We start from the raw sequence: 20,096 nt of genomic DNA, 5'->3' as shown, positions 1-20,096 counted from the left end.
TCCATCAATACTCAGAATTCCTCAAGTCAGAGATCATAATTCTGCCAGCCTCTGTTTCTGATTTCAAATCGGATTTTGTCGCAACATTGAAATCTCATCACATGTTCGCAACACGAAATGGCATCTTCTCTTTTCTTCAGAAATATCATGATCCATCAAAATATATCACCTCGATAAAAGGAGTTTTTTCTCCAATCTTTGAGGCAACTTAGTTTGATCCAAGTTTCTCTTCAACTTGAATTTGAAGACAAGTTTACCGAATTCTCCTCTTTCTTCCCACAATTCTTCAACTATGTATAGGCCATCATAAACGAATATCGGGTTCAAATTTTTGCTCCAGCCAGTACCTTTTAAGGAAAATGTTTTGGAACTCTTAAGCTTTACTTTGTAAATGACTCGTACAGGAGTCTTACGATCCATACTGTGCTTCAATGCAAGATTTCCCAGTTGAAGCTGTTGGGTTATATCCAGAACTCAAACACGCACAATTTACGTGGTTCGGCAACTTGCCTACTCCACGGAGCTACTAGTTGTATTAATCAAGCTTACAAAGAAATAATACAACAACAAGAGGAGGAGAATGTTCTCAACTCAACTCTACACTCAAGCTCTCTCTTCTCTCTGTGTTTCACACAACCCTCTCTGTGTTTCTCTCGCAGCTTCAGTTCACCCATTACACTACACAGAACACACATAATTATACAAGGTGGGAGTGGGGGGTGTCCTCCACCATGTGCTAAGTGGGAGACTAGAATTCCACTTGCACATGGTGGGGTTTGTTTGTCTCCATAATGCTAACAATCTCCCACTTGGAGACAAACAATGAAATCCTTTTTTATCCTTGAAGACCAACTGAAGTTTTGCACAACTTCAGTTTCTCAAGTGTAACTCCTTTGGTTAACATGTCAGCTGGATTCTTGCTTCCACAGATCTTTTCTAGCATTAGTTGCTCGTCGTCCAGCAGTTGTCGGATGAAGTGATATTTGATCTGAATATGCTTCGTCCTCGAGTGAAATGCTGGATTCTTGGCAAGGAAGATTGCACTCTGACTGTCGCTATACAAAGTACCTTTTCCATTCAACTTGCCCAATTCTTTCAAGAAACTCTGCAACCATACTATCTCTTTTGCAGATTCTGAGACTGCAACATATTCAGCTTCTGTTGTTGAAAGAGCAACGATCTTTTGCAAGGTAGAACTCCAAGAAACAGCAGTACCTCCTAGAGTATAAACATATCCTGTAGTGCTCTTTCTGCTATCAACATCTCCTGCTAGATCAGCATCTACAAAACCTTCAAGTTTCAAACCACCAGCTGTGAAACTGAGACAAGTTTCCGATGAACCTTTTAAGTACCTCATGATCCATTTCACTGCCTCCCAATGCTGCTTTCCAGGATTGCTCATATATCGGCTTACAACTCCCACTGCATGGGCAATGTCTGGTCTGGTACAGACCATAGCATACATCAAAGAGCCGATAGCTGAGGCGTATGGAATCTTATCCATGTATCCACTTTCTAGCTCAGTTTTTGGTGACTGATCTTTGCTGAGCTTGAAATGATTCCCAAGTGGTGTACTTACTGGTTTAGCATTATCCATACTAAACCTGCTGAGAACCTTCTTGACATACTCTGTTTGTGAGAGCTTTAGTATGCCTTTGTCTTTATCTCTGATGATTCTCATGCCAAGTATTTGTTTAGCAGCTCCCAGATCCTTCATTTCAAACTGTTTCGACAACTGCTGCTTCAGCTTATCAATCTCCTCAATGCTGGATCCTGCAATCAACATATCATCTACATATAATAGTAGAATGATGTAGGAGTTGTCAAAATGTTTGACATAGCAACAATGATCAGCTTGGCATCTTGTATACCCGGAACTGCACATGAAGTTGTCAAACTTCTTGTACCACTGTCTTGGAGCTTGCTTCAAACCGTATAGGCTTTTCTGTAGCTTGCAGACTTGATTCTCCTTTCCTTGCATTGCAAACCCCTCTGGCTGTTGCATGTAAATATCTTCCTCCAAGTCACCATGAAGGAATGCTGTTTTTACATCTAACTGTTCCAGATGTAAATTTTCTGCAGCTACTATCCCCAGAACAACTCTGATTGTTGTGAGCTTCACAACTGGAGAAAAAATCTCAGAGTAGTCAATGTCTTTCTTCTGTTGAAACCCTTTGACAACAAGTCTTGCCTTGAACCGTTTGCTTCCATCATGCTCAGTCTTCACTCTGTAGACCCACTTATTTTGCAAGGCCTTCTTTCCTTCAGGTAATGTTGTTAGCTCCCAAGTCTTGTTCTTCAGCAACGAACTCATCTCCTCCTTCATGGCTAACTCCCACTTGCTTGAGTTTCCATCTTCTAAGGATTCTTCATAAGATAACGGTTCACCACCATCTGTCAGCAAAATATAATTCAGTAAAAGTGTGAACCGTTGCGGGGGCTTTATCGTCCTTGAAGACCTGCGAACAGCTGGTTCAAGTTGCTCAACATCTTCTTGTGTGGAAGTGGGCACAGATGTGCTTGAATCTTCTTGTAAAGACTCTTGATTGTTGTTCTCCTTAGTAACATCGGGAAGTCCTTCTAATCTTATGAATTCAGATCTTGGTGGACTTGTATCTGAATCAGCCATCTCTGTTTCTCCACTTGATCTGTCTTTGTACATAACTTTCTCATTGAAGATCACATTCCTGCTTCTAATAATCTTTCTGTTCTGATCATCCCAGAACCGAAATCCAAATTCTTCATCTCCATAGCCAATGAAGAAACATTTCTTGGATTTGGCATCTAACTTGTTGCGAGCATCAGAATCTATGTGAACATAGGAAACACACCCAAAGACCTTCAAATGAGAGAGTTGTACCTCTTTTCCTCTCCATACTTCCTCGGGCAGTCTGAATTCCAAAGGAACTGATGGTCCACGGTTGATCAAGTAAACTGCGGTATGAACTGCATCAGCCCAGAATGTTTGAGGTAACCCAGAATGCAACCTCATGCTTCTAGCTCGTTCATTGATGGTCCTGTTCATCCGTTCAGCAACGCCATTCTGTTGCGGTGTGCCTGGAACTGTCTTCTCCATTCTGATACCATTGACAACACAATACTCCTTGAAACCTCCATCAATGTATTCTCCTCCATTATCAGATCTCAAGCATTTCAACTTTAGACCTGATTTAGTCTCAACCATAGCCTTCCATTTCTTGAATGTTTCAAACACATCAGATTTATTTTTCAGAAAGTAAACCCATACCTTCCTGCTGAAATCATCAATAAAAGTCACATAATATCGAGAACCTCCAAGAGATGCTACTGGAGACGGTCCCCATAAATCTGTGTGTACCAGTTCTAGCTTGCTTGGTCTTAAGGTCCTGCCAACCTTCAAGAAACTGACCTTCTTCTGTTTTCCAAGAACACAGCTTTCACAAATGTCTAGATCGACATTTTTTAACTCTGGCAGCTTTCCCTTCGACTGAAGTATCTTCATCCCCTTTTGACTCATATGGCCAAGTCTACAATGCCATAGATGTGCTTGATTTTCTGCTTCAGTTGAGGCAATGATGTCTGCAAATCTTGTGGTCATATACAGGGTGCCGGTTTTCTTTCCACGAGCTAAAACCATTGCTCCCTTTGATACTTTCCACATTCCTCCAGCAAAAAGTATTGAATGACCACTATCATCAAGTTGTCCGACAGAGATCAACTTTTTCTTCAATTCAGGAACATGCCTTACATTCTGCAAGGTCCATATAGATCCATTCATAGTCTTGATTTGCACATCTCCTATACCCACAATCTTCAGTGGTGTTCCATCGGCCAGGTAGACTACACCATGATCTCCTCCAACATAATTTTGCAGCATTTCATTGTGTGGCGTACAGTGGAATGAAGCACCAGAATCAAGAATCCACTCATCAATTTGACTTTGCACAACAAGAATTAAAGCATCTTGCACCTCATCTGTGGTAGCGTTTGCAGAGTCAGCTTCAGGTTTCTTTGGTTTTGTGCAATTCCTACTGAAATGACCAGGTTTGCCACAATTCCAACATTCAACCTGCTTTCTGGATCCAAACTTGCTCTTACTTCTGTATCTGGATTTTGATCTGCCTCTGGATGAGCCTCTATCGTGTCTCCTCCCTCGAGTGTTGATGTTGAGAGCTGATCCTGAGCTTGAACTTTCACCCGAGTCTTTCCTTCGCACTTCTTCAGCCAAAATCAAGTCTCGAATGTCATCATACTTCAGTTTGGATTTTCCAGCTGAATTGCTCACGGCTGTCCTCATGCCTTCCCAACTGCTTGGAAGTGAAGCTAGCAAGATGAGTGCACGAATCTCATCATCAAACTCAATTTCAACAGATGACAATTGATTTGTGATGGTATTAAAGTTGTTGAGGTGTTGTGTCACAGAAGTGTTTTCAACCATCTTCAAGTTGAACAACTTTTTCATCAGGTGCACTTTATTATTTGCTGATGGCTTCTCATACATCCCAGATAAGGCTTCCATCAATTTTGCAGTGGATTTTTCTTTCGTAACATTGTGAGCAACTCTTCTTGATAACGATAGCCGGATAATGCCCAGAACTTGTCTATCAAGAAGTTGCCATTCTTCTGCTTCCATCTTTTCTGGTTTGCTTCCCAATAAGGGAAGATGAAGTTTCTTCCCATATAAATAATCCTCAATTTGCATTTTCCAGTATCCAAAATCTGTTCCGTCAAATTTTTCAATTCCAGCAGCCTTTATTTCATCTGCCATTTTTACGAATTCTCCAATTCGAATTTCCCAAATCTGACTTTACCGATGTGTCCGGAACGGCCAAAAACCTTGGAAATGACACTGAGATCACCCCAATCGGACTTCGGATGGCTCAGATTTTAGCAATCAAAGTTTTGGATTAACGGACGGTTCAGATGCAGCCGCGTGTCAGCAAGAGTACCGCCTGCGTCACACCAGATAAAAACTCAGAAGCGGTTCTGATGAAGACACGTGTCAGCAGATTACAGTCTGCGTCGCACCGGATCAAAACTCAGTAACGGTGCAGATTAAGCCACGTGTCCGCAGATAGGGCCTGAGGAGCACTGGATCAGAACTCAGTAGCGGTCTTGATTAAGCCACGTGTCAACAGATAAGGGCCTGAGGAGCACTGGATCAAAAATCTTCAACGGTGATGATGTATCCACGTGTCAGACGATTAGCGTCTGAGATGCACCAGATCAAAACCCAGATGGATGACGTGGCAGGTGACGTGGACGCTGACCGGCTGACTTTGCTGACGTGGCGGGTCAGACCCGACCCGTTTTGCAGAGAAACGGGTGAAGAAGGAGCGTGAGGCGCGTGAGGCGCGTTGATGCGCGTGGACAGTCGCCGGAGTTTCACCAGTGGATTCGTCCGGTTGTCCTCTACTCGTTGGTATGGTCAAAAACACGTTTTGAGAACATTGATTTTTGAGTTTGGATCAAACACCCTCTTTGTCAAGAACAAGCTCTGATACCAGTTGTTGGGTTATATCCAGAACTCAAACACGCACAATTTACGTGGTTCGGCAACTTGCCTACTCCACGGAGCTACTAGTTGTATTAATCAAGCTTACAAAGAAATAATACAACAACAAGAGGAGGAGAATGTTCTCAACTCAACTCTACACTCAAGCTCTCTCTTCTCTCTGTGTTTCACACAACTCTCTCTGTGTTTCTCTCGCAGCTTCAGTTCACCCATTACACTACACAGAACACACATAATTATACAAGGTGGGAGTGGGGGGTGTCCTCCACCATGTGCTAAGTGGGAGACTAGAATTCCACTTGCACATGGTGGGGTTTGTTTGTCTCCATAATGCTAACAGAAGCTTCTGATCTTTAACTGCTTGCCTGCCTCGAACTGTTGGATTTCCACCATGACCGGAATAAATGAGGACATCATACGATTCCATGTTATTGGGATAACGTTCAGACACGACAATGCTAGTGGCCAATGAGATCCCATTCTTTTTCATATAATCTATTCCATTATAAAAGTGACAATGAAGGCCGATTACATTTAGTTCAGCCTGAAATCGAAACTTGTCACCAATGTTAACTCCAAGAACCGGACCCACCCGTTTGCTTGTATCAATCCATTTTTGGTGATCTTTAACAAGTATTGCTGCCTTTCTAGGGACATTATAATCTCTCTCCATTTTTGGCTTTGCTAAATTTTCTTTCGAAAGCTTCGCAAGTGTTAGATGAAACAATCTCAAGACTTCTTTCACTTTATCGCAACTAGCACTTGATCCACGATGTCCACCGGTTTCCTTGTTCCCCAAAGTACCATCAGACCTCATCGACCTAAGATCTGCTACAATGGACTTCTTCTTGTTTTGTGCAAAGATTTTCTTGGAAACAGAACCTAAATTCTGATTTCCTGCATAACTATTTTCTGAGGCATTTTCTTGGGAAACAAAACTGTTTTGCTTACCGCAACCGTGGGATGAAATGTCACGAGAAACAGAAAACAGACTCTGTTTCACAGCAGAACAAACCTGCCTGGCTGAAAAGTCTGTAACCATCCCTGGAGGATGGGATTTCTTCACGGCAGTTTCCACAGAAGCTTTCTGCACAGGCTTAGCAGAAGAAACAGCATTTGGTAAACAGACTTTGGAAGCTGAATGCAAATCCCGTCGCCCAAAACCACTAGGAAAATCTCGCTGGACAGAAGATCCTTTCAATATCCTCGGAGGAGGGTACTTTCTTCTTGCAGCTTGAGTAACAGGATTTTGTGGAGGCTGTACGTGATCAACAATATAATCTTCACCATCTCTTGAGTCCATCACAACTGGAAATATTCCGCACACTCTGGGAAATTCACGAATCGCGTCTACTCTCCTTCGCTTAAGCTTTGATGAACATCGAGCAGAAGTACTGATCCCATCCATTGTAGGTTTAATTTAACAAAACCACGATTATTCTGGTTGTAATAATTGCAATGTACGTGTATTAGAACAAAAACAAATACGGCACAAAAGAACAGCAATAAAAGCAACATATATACACACGGTTAGATAAACATAATAAATTGCACTGTAAGGCAAGAATCAACATTCTCACAATCCAAGAACGAAAATCTACATTCTAAAAGAAAAGGTAAAAATTCACTTCAAGAACCGAAAAAAGCATGTAAAAGAAGGACTGAAAAGGAACCTGAGGTACCCGTTGAAGTTCAAGTTCTAAGTTCAAGATGTTGGCAAAATCTTAAGCTTCTTGGGTGCTTTTATAAGCAGGAATTGAAGGGTTTATTTTCTTTTTTAGCTTCGATAACTTGAAAGGACAATGAAAATCAATAGCATTGAAGTAGTGAGGGAAATAAGACGGGACGGTTATGGAAATGAGTTTTGAACGTGGAGCTCCTAGGGCTAGGTCGTGTACAGTTTTCATGACAGATTTTTTTTTTTTGAATTCGAGGAAATTCTATTTCCTAGAAAGCGTACTTTGTAGGGTCTAGGTAAGCGAGTAAAATCCCGGTTGTCCCAAACTCTTACAAGAGGTGCACATCTTGACTCGAACTCGAGACCTGCTATGCAGATCTCAAATCCTTTACCACCACGCCACGTCCCTCGAAAACTATAACAAACGTGTAGGGGATAGGCTATGGCCACCTTTGAGAGGCATGGCACTTGTGACTAGCAAGTAAAATATTCATGAACATGTGGTATATGATTATGGGTGATAATATCGAATCATGGATAATTGGTTAGGTGAATAATGTGCCATTTACTTCTTCCAAAAAAATTATGTGCCATTTCTTTTACATGGCACCATTTGTCTTTAATTCCATGTTTTACTCGTAAATTTTCATGTTCTTAAAATCTAATTTCCTTGTCCATATCCACAGAGGATATAAATAAATTGGCTTTTAGATTAAAATAAAAGTTCACATGAATATGGAAAATAAAAGTGATTAGAATAATAGTTACAGAGTTAAATTTGTATGATCATTAATAATTATTAAAATCTTATTATTAATTACGGAACGTTTTGATTCTTGTTATTTGTAACAATGCATTAATGATTAATTATTTTCATCAACTATGAAAATCAAAGGTGAGGTTATTAAGAAAGAAAACTTGTATAGTTTCTATCTTCACTATTAACTATATTTTTATAATTGTTTTATCTATATATAAAGATAGTTTTTGTAGTTAATTATTTGAAGTTATTATATCATTTATATTTGGTACAATTAGCTAGATTACGAATTAACAAAAAAAAAAAGAATAATAGTTGGGTCATGATGTATTAATGAAATTTCTTAGAACTAAAATTTATAGAAACTTGATAATATAAAAAATATTTTTTTAGTAAACATGTTTTCTATAACTCTTCTCATTTATAAAAATCAAAATAATCTAAATTTTCAAAACATTTCTATAAATTAAAATATCCCAAATTTTTAGTTTAATACTAGACCGTGTCCACTCATTATGCTATGAATAAGATTTCAAATTAATTTCTAACTCTAGAGAAGAAAGTGCCGACATTATGAATGTGTTTTTTTCATATTATAATTTTAAACTTTTGATTTATAAGAAAGTGCTGACATTATGTAAACTGAAACACATGAAAACATGTCAACATAACTTGAAAAGACAACATTGAAAAGAAACAAAGTTCAATGCCTAAAGTGAAAAAAAATTTATGGACCTTGAAGGATGAAAACAATTATTTTTTATTTTTATTTTGATCTTTGTTTTTGTAATTGTTTATTTGGAAATAACCTTAAATTCAATTTCACCAAATCAAGCTTCAATTTAATGTTAGAATATTTTATGAACATTGAATATGCAATAACATGTAAATATAAACAAATCCCAACATATAAAACTATATCAACATAATTTGGAATGAAGAAATTGAAAAGAAACAAAGTTAAATTACTAAGTGAAAAAAAAAAAAAAATCAATGACCTAGGAAGGAAAAAGTAACTATAAAACAATGGATAGTAAAATATAAGAGATGGACATGAGGTGAATGTAGAAACAAATTCAAATTAACAAATGAATCGAAAATAAAATATAAAAATCAAGAAAACGAGGAATTTTTTTTTAAAAAAAATAAAAAATCAAGATTATGGATCTAAGGATGAAATTAAAAATAAATTAAAATTTAATATAAAAAGCTAAAAGTTAAAATTAAAAATTAAAACATTGAAGGTCAAACCTTAAATATAAAAAAATATTGAATTGACCGGGAAAATCGAAAAGAAATTAAATTCACAAAATAATCTAAAACAAAAAAAAAAACATATAAAACCAATTTCCAATTAACTTAATGATGATGAATGAAATTTTAAAAAATAATTAAAAATGATTGAAGCTAAAACTCAGTCTAACCTTCAGAATTTGTGATGCAAGTCATGGGATCGGATCACAACATAAAAGACAAACCTGAAAAAAATAATAATATAAAAATTCTAAACCACTAAAATAATTAGGGATAAACTTGAAAAAATAAATTCAAAAAAGTAATTAAAAAATATAGATTAAAAAAGAAAAGGAACCAAATTTGACACAAAAAAAAAAATCAAATCATTAGGAATGGAATTGGAAAACAATTTCAAGTAAGAAAATGATGAGAACAACTAAAAATAACAATCAAAAGAATGAGGTAAATATTTGATATAAAAATAAAATGTCAATAAATGAAATCCAAAGACAAATTAATTCAATAAAGGATTCAAGACCAAAAACATCATAATTAAAAAATAAGAATCAAATCTAATATAAAAACAAAGTACCAAGGGATAAAATTGAAAAACATTAACTCAATAAATGATTAAAAACTAAATACATTGCAATAAAAAAAAAATAAAGAACTAATTTAACTTAACAAACAAATAACTAGATATTTTTTTTTGCAAAATAGCCAACATTGTTTTTGGGAGGAGAGAGGGAAAAGAAGAGGGAAGAGAAAAAACTCATTGCCGGAGCTCCTTCGCATCTCGTCGAAGAACACGCATGTCACCACCGTGACGAGGTGGTGAAGTGCATCGAATGCCGCCTCAAAAACCATAAATATCTTATTGTACTCACTTTTTGATGATTGAATTCCATTTATCACAATGAATTTGGGATGTAAAATATATATATGTTCCCCCCTCTCTCTTTCCATTTTTTAGGATGTGTTTGAGAATGTAGTTGTGGTTGTTTTTCAAAATATTTTTCCCTCAAAAATACATCAAAATAATATATTTTAAAAAAATTATTTTTGATATCAGCGCATCAAAATGATTCAAAAACACTAAAAAAATATTGATTTTAAGCAAAAAAATTAAAATTTTTAGAAACTCAGGTTGGACTGCGTTCCCCAATAGTCCCTTAAACTTGACGTTCTTATATATCTCATACACTGTAAGATATATATGACAAATGCACCTTTATCAAAATCTTAGTCATGGGCATAAATGCTATAATTTTTTTTCCAATCAGAAACTTCAGCCAATATTTAAGAAAACTTGAATTCTCTAGTCGGATACGATGATAGCTATGAGATCATTCAACTAGGCGACTTAATTAACAGGTAAGGCGGTCCAACGAAACAAAAAAAACATAGAAAATCTAAAGAAACCATCAATAAAACTTGAATAAAATACATATAGAGTAAAAAAAAAAAAAATCCTTGTCTATCGAAGACTATGTAACCCTCTTGCTTCCCTCCAAACTTTCAGAAATCCTTACTGCTACAATGAAGTCCCTATATCCTTAACGCAAGCCCTACTTATATACTAGCACTGCGGCGGTGATAGCCAAGGCAGAGGCTGTTTCCTTCCCCTGCGAGAATTCTCTCCCCTAGAGGTTCCCGGATTTTATCAGAGTTGTTTCCTTTTTAACTTGTACTTCCTATTCTATCTTTAATTGGAAAGTGTTTATAAAACATAAGCGAAGCAGCCTCAAATTATTTCCTGAATCATGACTTAACACCTTTATTATTTAGCCAGGGTCCTGTTTTCTTGAAAAATAAATAAATAAATTAAAATTAGGGCCTCTTGGGAATTTATATGAGAAGATTTGTATTTTATATATCTGGTGGACGTACGGTTGGCTACAAGTTAGGGTCATGTTTTTCTAACCTTTTTATAAGAAATGGGCCATGGTACTAAGGATAACAATTCTAGCACAATATTTTTTTTTTTCAAAAAATAAATTCCATCTACTTTAAAGTTAATGATTATATAAATTTTTAGTTATTCTAAAATTTATAAAACTTGAATTAATAATTTTTTAAAAAATAAATTTAAAATCTAACAAATTAAATTAAATCCTTCAAAATTAGTTATAACCCAATTCTTGAGATTGACTGAGCTGGACTACTGGTACTCTCTTTAGGCTTTTGCACCACCCACGAGTCAGGTCTTCTTATGGCCGTTAGAGTTAATAGCAGTAAGAAATGGGTGGGTTTTTTGAGGTAAGTAAGTAATAATAATAATAATATATTAGAAGTATAAAAATTTCATTTTGAAATTATATTAGAGTCATTTTACTTTTTTTGTTTCTTGTGTCATTTCTAATCTAGAATATTAATCAAATACAATCCTAGTTTTATTTTAAAAAAATATATTAAAAAGACATTCTCTATATTAGTACATTAGCACATTAGAAGGAATGAAATTATTTTGAGTGTAAATCTAAAAATAAATGGTCTCTTATAAATAATAATAAAAAAAATTTCTAATTACTTTTAGAAAAAACAAATTCTATAATTTTTGCCTCATAATTTAAAGACTTGACAAATCATTCGTGCATTATTCAAAGACTTGTGTTGCACTGTGATGTGTAAAAGTAAAAGGATAGTGAAAGAAAATCAGAATCATACCTTATCGGGACTCGACCCTAACGTGTCTGCAATACCTTTCAAATATTTGTCTTCTGACGTGCGGTGAAACATCATTCAATTTATTGTCAGAAATTCAAGTAGTCATCAGTTAATAAAAGCAACTGTCTAATATTAAGCATTTATTCTAATTTTTTATTAGACACGAAGGCATCAATATTGACTACACTTGTTAACAATATGAGGATCATAAATAATAATGAATATTTGAGTTATCATGCCATTTGGTTTTACTTGCGGGTTTCGACAACCATACTTACTCTTCCACAAATATGTAATTAGTAAGTTGAACTCTATAATCCTTATAATCTCTCTCAAAAAATCCCTATAATCTCTCTCAAAAAAATCCTTTGTTAATGACTCACGCCAACAACCAGCACTTAAGAGCAAATAGATCATTGTTTACATGTTCTTAAATTGATATATTAACCTTATAAAAACTTTTCAATTTTTAAATAAGTGCCTGAACTAGTCTAAGAAGCTGAATGGGTCATCATAAGCACATGATGATCTGATGGCTCTTCCACAAATCTGCAATTAGTAAGTTGAACTCCTGGTAATTACGTTTTAAAGGCTGTCTAAGGGATGACAGTCCACCCAATAGCTTGAACAATTTAAAGCATAGGTAAATTATAAATACAATTAAACACAATCACTAATTAACAGCAATCAATAATGCAATTTTTTCAATACATGCATGTAAAATGAAGCCCAACAGTACTGTTGCCATTAGGAACTTATTTATTTAAGTTAATTCACTTAAATAATTATGGACACAACATAACAAAAGCTAGTACTCTTATTCCATGCTTAAACTGATCTCATTATTTGATGGTGGTTGACCAGTCCCTTGATCATCTGTTTGTGCTGGCAAACTTCTTGGAAGTAAATCAATTAAAGAAGATCTCAATTGCTCAAGCACTCGCTCTTCGAGCTCAAGCTCTCGCTCTTTGCACTCAAGCTCTTGTTTTTTACTCTCAAGATCTCGCTTTTCACGCTGTCGCTCTTGCTTTTCATGCTCAAGCTCTCGCTTTTCACGCTCTCGCTCTTGCTTTTCATGCTCAAGCTCTCGCTTTGTATCTGCTACAATCTTTTTAAGTTCTTCCAACTCCTTCAAAATAGCAACATTGTTAATTCAACATGAGTAATTAACAAATATTTGATTAACCTATACAAATTATTCTTATTTAAAAATAAAAATTAGGAGTCTCATGAATTTCAATTTAATTTCTCGTTTCAATAAATATAGAGGTAATCTGACTGATTTCCTGATACTAATTGATTAAAGCTTGCTACCTAATTAAGTACAATCTTGTTTTATATACATGTATGATGTTCAAAGTGCACAAATTAAGTACATCATTGTTCAAGAGAGTGTTTGGAAATGTTATGATGATTGTTTTTTAAAGTAATTTTTACTTGAAAATATATTAAAATAATATATTTTTTTTATTTTTAAAAAATTATTTTTAACATCAGCATATAAAAAAAATTAATTTGAATTTTTTTTTTTAAATATACTTTTAAAATATAAAAATAAACAAGGTTTAAATAAAAGAAGGTGTGGTGTAAGAACTTATGCAACACTAGATATAGAAATGTACGTAAGGTATTTCTGAAAATAAAACAACACAACGTGCTTATGGCATCAAAAATAGCTTATAATATTAAGAGTATTAGTTAGACAGACTATTAAAGGCACTGGACATTAAATTTAGCGGAAGAGAAAGAGAGGCAAAGTGTAAAACATGGAAAATTGACTAGTCTTAAATTTTTCCTTTCCTTTGAAAAAAAGGGAGAAAACCTCGTAGGATAATAATTCAAAAAAAAATAAAAAATAAACTAAAAGACAATAGTGATTTATTTGTGCTTCTAGACACATGTTTCTATTTTCATTGGCAGTAGTATTTTTTACTCTTTTTATTCTTATAACAAAAAATAATTATGCTTGCAATTAAGGGTATAATTGCCTTTTCTAAATGATTCATTAATCATTGCAAGATTTATTCGGAGACAAAATAGTCCGAGCATGTTTCTTTTGCTATAATGTAATAACTGATTTGTCATTGAAAGTAAGCAAAAATTAGGCTTCGAGTAAGGGTCTCTATTGACTTTAGCAAAAAGTACAAAAATTGTGTTTACATTCTTATTCTTAGAGGAGGAAAAAAAAAATAGCATGGGTAGAGGGGCTTCTTAGTCTTTCCATTTTTTTAAACAGAAAAATATACCTTATAACCCCTTTGTCTCTGAAAAATTAAGACTATATAGGTCTCTGAAAACGATTTGGATATGAAGAAGGTAAAGTATAAGTGACCTTATATTTGGAATCTCCATTTTTGAATTTACATGTATTATTTAATTATTATATATATCATTTAACATAAATTGAATTTTGTGAGATAATTAAGTGTAGAGTATTTTTGATTTTTTTTATGGACTAATAATTTCTTTAATGGAAATGTACCATGCGGGCAACATAGAATCGTATGAACTTTATCAAATAAAGTAGTACGGGAAAACTGAAAATTAGCTTGAGGATGTTTAATGCAGAGTAATAGAATTAATTAGAAGCAATCCTGAAGGGGGAGGAGATTAGGAAACCTTCATTGCCATCCCAAGCACGGTGCCTTAAGGTGATTTTATCAGTCACAATAACTTGGCTTAAAATGAATATTTAAAACATATATGATATACAAAATATTACTGGTAAGATTTTAATTTTGTTGTATAGATTATTATGTTATCGCTTACAACCATACTAGCTTAAACTTTTTCATATTATCCTCTAGTTTTTAAAATTACAATGTTACCCTACTTGTTAAAAAATTACTGATTTAAAATTGGTTTTTTGAATTTTTTTTTGGAATGTTTTTATGAGATTAACTAGAGATATATGGGAAATTGATGTGAGAGGAAGTAAAAGAGAAATGTAAGGAAAAATTGAAAGTTTTGATAAGTTAGTTTAAAAAAGGGAAAAAATTGTTAATATAAATTTAAAAGGTTTTAAGTATTGAGATGGAAAGTGGAACATACCTTATTGGGAGTGGTCGCTGACATGGCCTGCAATACCATCCACTTATTATTTTTCAGCTGTTTATATTCATGTTCCTCCTCGCTCCTTTTTGTATGAAGATAGCAGTGAAATCATTCATAATTTATTGTAAGAAATTCACAATTAGTCATTAGTTAATAAAAGCAAAAATATAAAATTATCATTTATTTCAAATGTTTTTTAAGACATGAAAGGCATCAATATTGACTAGACTCATTAACAATCGAGGATCATAAATTATAATGAATATTTGAGCTGAGCTATAATTAATATCATAAGACCCTTTGGTGTAGTGCCCATCTACTTAACTTATAAAGAAAGAATTATGATTCCTTGGTCTACCTTACAGAATAAATGTTGTATTTAGCAAGTTTACTGAGATGATATATTTATTTTTTTATTTGTCCAAGAATTGAAGCTGACACCGGGATTGATTTAATGTAATAAGAGTTAAAAATTTGATTTGGCAACATATAACAAGTAGAGGATTTTCCGGAACCATAGAATTAGTATATACGCTCTTAACCATCATCCAACGTTTTAAATTAAATGACATCCATTAATTACTTTATTAATAAATGAAGAAAACGAATGAAAACCATTGAAATGGAAATAATTGATTTGTTTTTATTCTGGCGCTAAACAAATGTTGCCGGAAACATATAATTATCTACTTAGTTTATGAATTTCCAAATTAATGAAATAACAAACATAATATAATTGAAATATCTGATTTGTTATTTTATTCTGACCTAAAAAAATAAGTATCATAACGTGACTTGAGAAGGATTTTGTAATAACTTACCGTTGTCAAATAAAAAAATGGGTCCGGTTGTATATGATATTCCGTATTGTGCTCCAGCCAAGGATGTAAGCATGAGAAGGGAGACATGGAGTGGAGTAACTCTCCACCTCTTCTCAGTTTGTTGAGTATGTTCCTTTCCATGGACAGTGAGCTGCTTGCATACGCTACATTTCTACCCAACTTCCCTATCATCCTCCATCGCTCTCATCAGGTCCCAATGACAGCAACGTGCCGGGCCGGGCCGGGGCAGCCTTTCGCACCATCTAAACTGACTTTCTCTTTTTTCCCAGGAAAGTTGAAAATATCTATCATCATACACACGTCTCACTGTTGCGCATCTTCGCAAGGCAGGTGAATCCCCATCACGATTTTAGAGTCCACAAGGTGCTAGATATGCCTCATCATCACCGAATCCTTTTGAGAGCAATATTGGTCTTATCACCAAAAATACATCATGTATTTCAGATAGGCATCTGCTTGCTTCATCTTCTTTGGAGACATTGGCTTCCACTTATATGACAACGAATAACAAAATCTGTTGCAAGATGCAGCAAATGCTTCGACTGAATTCTACTCAGTTCGTGCTCCCACTTGTAAGTGGCAGTAACATTCCCTCTCTTTCTAAGCAACCATCTCCCCTTCTTATATTTTACTTCTGTGAGTCTTATCAATGTACATTCCAAAATCTTCCTTTATCTTCTTGAGCTTTCTCCGAAAGATGTTCGAAAATAAAACCGTAATCAACATTCAAATCTTTCCGATCACATGCATCTGCCTCATCATTTATCGTTCCCAGCAATTCAAGCATTTAGGTAGCTGTTTTATTGAAAGAGCTTTATCAGGTTATACTGTGACTATGAGATCTCGACACCTCTTGCTCGCAGTTAATCATTCCTTAAGCATGAGAAAAAATTCGCACCAAGTCAGGGCGTTCCCTCCTTTTTTGTCACCAAATCCATTGTCCAGTTCAGATACAAATAAAGGCAAAAAAGCATAAACCCAGAAAACAGCGTTCGCAAACAATACATAACGTAATTGCAATGTCGAGTCGTTGACGTAGCATGCTTGTCAATCTTGACCTGGAAGTAAATAAACGCAAGTAACAGAGAGCACAGAGAGCTGATACAGCGAAGAATGAATCCGGCACGGGAGTAAATCAGGCGCTTTAGTATAAGCATATCATATATGCAATCAAAGCCTCAGCCTCTACCACCTGAAGGCCCACCGTCTGCTTGAATATTTGTGAAAATCAGGTCCCTGCCCCCCCCTTTTTTTTAAAAATTAGTTTCCCCCCCAAGGCAAAAATTTAGCCAGGGACAGAGATCCTGCATCATACACTTGGATATAATGAAGAAAATATAAGCTAGAGAAGACAATTTTTCCTGGAGGTCTTAGTGGAGTTTTGATATTTCGAACTAAGATAAGCAACGAAAATCTGAGGTAGAAGTGTTTTTCAAACTCTTGAAGCATGAAGACGCAGGCATCCCAAGCCCTCTCTGCATACTTTGCAATGCCACAACGAACATTGGGATCGAGCTATGATGAGAGGATACTGTACCCCAAAACCTTCAAGAATGACATATAAAAAGGCCTATACTTAGGACTACAAACAAGTAATGCTAAACACAGACTCGTTATCTTCAATCGAGTATGCAGTGATTGTGTCTGGCCCCCAAGGTGCAGGAGTTAGAAATGGTGGCCAAAATGCTGATGGAATTGTTTGCTGTCTCTGAAGCTGTCTACCTTGAAATCTCTTGCTCTAGCTAGATTACCCGTGCAACAGGTTGCCCACCAGAATCTCTGATAGTATTGCAGACCAAACGAGAAATCCTATACAAGCTTCTAGCATTGGTCTTTTCGCCAGAGACCCAAATATGATGGGATTGGATATTTTGTAGTAAGAGAAGCAAACCCATTCCTCGAATCTCCCAATATGTTCCATAATTAAGCCCCCTTCTCTCAGGTAATTTTTAAGCATTGTCATCTTTCCTCACTGTGGAAACTAGTTCCTTCGATGAACCCTGAAAAAACTCTTTTTGTAAGATGGAAAAGTAAATGTTGGATATCTTGAAAAAATCTCTTAAAAATGAATACGAAAGGGCTCTTATGAAAAAGAATTCTGCAGTAGATTTTGGTAAGGTATCATAAAAATAGGTAGTTGTTGCATGTTGTTGTTGAAGCATACAAAGAAAAGGTATGGGATGCATTACAAATTAATAATATATGGAAGATGATTCTGGATATATCTCCTTTAACTTAAAGCTTGCATTACCAATGCTATTTTGCACCCATAGTATTACATGTACAAGCAGATTTGGTACCTGTCATGGGTTCAAAGGCAAAGAAGATGATGCAAAATAGTAAGAAAGAATTGCTGCAGAATGAAGAGACTTTAAACGAGTCCGCTTTTGTGAAGATTGGTGGAGGTGCCTACCTTGGGTGGAAGGTGCCTAACCAACTATAGGTCACTTGCTCTTGCATGGATGCATTGGCCTATAAATAGGCAATGCATCCAAGCATGTAACACATCACAAGAAGAAGAGAGAAAGAAGAGAGAAACAATAATACACAAAGTTGTGAGGTATTTGTGAGGAGAGTAAGTGAGGTGTTTTCTCACTAGTATAGAGAGATTCTTAGTTGTCTCTATTATTTGAAGAGAGGTTGTACATTTCCCACAATTACTAGGTAAAATCCTTCCTATACTTGCCCGTTGGACGTACAAAGCCTAGGTGTGAACCCCAGTAAATTCTTGTGTTGTCACTTCTGCATTTATCTTGTCCCATTACCTTTTGTCCCTTAGCTGGGTTATGGCATGCTAGTATCCTAACAGATGGTATCAGAGGCCTTTCTTCGGCTTGGTGTTGTTAACACACAAAAAGTTCTTCGTGTATACAGTTACTATTCACGTATACGACACTATTCATCCTACGGTACTGTTCACTCGTTACTGTTGGCGATATATAAAAAGTAGTGCGGTGATTAAATACAGTCTAGGAGTTCTGTCTAAGGAGATTGGGTTTTAAGCGGGACCGTTTGTGACCCCTCCAATCTTTCCTGGAACATCTACTTAGTGAAGTAATTTTATCACACGATACTATTTCTATATACGTTACAGATCTTGTGAAAACGGTGATAGCTGAATAGATCACACGGTGAATAAATGAAGCAAAGTACGAGATTAGAGGATTCAATGGGAGCTAATTTTCTCACATATGATAACTTCGAGAATCCAAGGCAACTTCTTCTTGCAGGAAGGAATTGCTCCTGGCAGCCAATGAGGGATCGGCCAGACGGAAGATACTGATAATTGCAATGGCAATGCGACGCATGGATGGCAATCGCTCATTGCTAACATATCTTAGACATTCAGCTCGATTGAAAGTATTATCAACGTTGTGGCGCGAGAAGAAAACAGCTACAGGCAGATATGGGAGATCTAACCAATGCTTCATACCCGAGTCCAAGTTTTGCATAATACGCATTTTCTTCACAAGCGACAGACTTTATACCCCTTCCGCACCTATGGCAGAACCCACCGTGGTGAAGGTACACATCCAACACCAATAAAGATCCTATTCTTCACACTCACCTACATTCGGGGCATTACAACAAATAATACGAGGAACATCAGGTAACGTCGACTCCGCGTCAGGCTGACTACTCTTTCAAGTCTTTCTCTGATTCGTATGATCATCATTATCCAACTCTGACCAATAATCTCATCCTCAGACTATTTTAGTCTCTCGATGATGTTTGCAATGCTGCTATCATTGGAAGAGAAATAGGCGCATAAACAAAGCGAGAACGAAACAGTTCAAACAAGCTTGAGGCACTTGTTGGTATCAAGAGGAAGATCAACGGAGACGTGGCTTCAGTGGCGAGTCAAAGGCAGGGTGAGGTCCAAATCAAAGGGAAGTAAGAGGTTGTGAAATTGCTAGCAATGTGGCAGAAAAGCATTCCAAAATGGATTGTTGGTTGCTAAAAAAGGGTATAAATAGATACTCGCAGACGTCATCAAAACCCCTCAAGCGATGTTGTTCGCACAGCACCTCAGCACACGATGCGCGCGAGCACACCATTTTTATACTAGGTGGAAGCCAGCAACAATCTCTACAGCTAGATGAAGAGCTCACTGAGGTCTGGCTAAATGAGGTATTCAGCGAGCAACATGGCATATGACCCCTAGACGAGATTGGTTCCATACATATGAACCTATCTCTGGAGGGATAGTGATTCCATCACCGGCCTGATAATCATCGCTCGTAAAAGATTTCTGGCATTGCAGCATCAAAATTGAAGATGTACCATGATGGCTTAATTCGTACTATTTCAGCGAGTGCGACATGTGAAGAGACTTAAAGAAGAATCTTTCTGTCGTCAGGACAA

The sequence above is a fragment of the Populus alba genome, chromosome 15 (genome assembly GCF_005239225.2).
Source record: "Populus alba chromosome 15, ASM523922v2, whole genome shotgun sequence".
In the NCBI taxonomy this organism is placed as follows: Eukaryota; Viridiplantae; Streptophyta; class Magnoliopsida; order Malpighiales; family Salicaceae; genus Populus; species Populus alba.
Note: the sequence above shows the minus strand (reverse complement) of the source record.